The following is a 961-nucleotide window of genomic DNA, read 5'->3' as shown; positions in this document are numbered from 1 at the left end:
CAATTTGAAGGGAAAAGTTCCGCAATGTTTGGGTAATATCAGCGGCCTCAAGGTTTTGATGATGTCACATAATAATTTCAGCGGAGAGATCCCTTTATCTCTTTCCAATTTAACATCACTACAAATTCTAGATTTGGGCAGAAACAATCTAGAGGGAGCAATTCCACAATGTTTTGGCAATATTAGTAGCCTCCAGGCGTTTGATATGCAGAATAACAAAACTTTCTGGGGACTCTTCCAACAAATTTTAGCATTGGAAGTTCACTTATAAGTCTCAACTTGCATGGCAATGAACTAGAGGGTGAAATCCCTCGGTCTTTGGCCAATTGCAAAAAGCTGCAAGTTCTTAACCTAGGAGATAATCATCTCAATGACACATTCCCCATGTGGTTGGGAACTTTGCCAGAGCTGAGAGTTTTAAGATTGACATCGAATAAATTGCATGGACCCATAAGATCTTCAGGTGCTGAAATCATGTTTCCTGATCTTCGAATCATGGATCTCTCTTACAATGACTTCTCGAAAGACTTACCAAAGAGTCTGTTTCAACATTTGAAAGGCATGAGGGCAATTGATCAAACAATGAAGGTACCAAGTTATGAAGGAGGTGGAGCTTACGAAGACTCAATAGTTGTTGTATCAAAGGGATTGAAGCTTGAAGTTGTGAGAATTTTGTCTTTGTACACAGTTATCGATCTTTCAAACAACAAATTTGAAGGACATATTCCTAGTGGTCTAGGAGATCTCATAGCTCTTCGGGTATTGAATATGTCTCATAATGGATTGAAAGGTCATCTACCACTATCACTTGGAAATTTATCTGTTGTGGAATCCTTAGACCTTTCGTTTAACCAGCTTTCGGGAGAGATACCACAACAACTTGCTTCTCTTACGTCTCTTGAATTCTTAAATCTCTCTCACAATTATCTCCAAGGATGCATCCCTCAAGGACCTCAATTTC

General features: G+C 39.1%; 1 pseudogene; it reads left to right on the top strand.

The window, feature by feature from the left end:
• The window catches only part of LOC102585377 (probable leucine-rich repeat receptor-like protein kinase At1g35710), a 6,321-nt pseudogene that overhangs the window by 4,658 nt on the left and 702 nt on the right, over positions 1–961 (top strand).

Source organism: Solanum tuberosum, unplaced genomic scaffold, assembly GCF_000226075.1.
Source record: "Solanum tuberosum cultivar DM 1-3 516 R44 unplaced genomic scaffold, SolTub_3.0 scf00800, whole genome shotgun sequence".
Lineage (NCBI taxonomy): Eukaryota > Viridiplantae > Streptophyta > Magnoliopsida > Solanales > Solanaceae > Solanum > Solanum tuberosum.
Note: the sequence above shows the minus strand (reverse complement) of the source record. Positions and strands in the feature narration are given on the sequence as shown.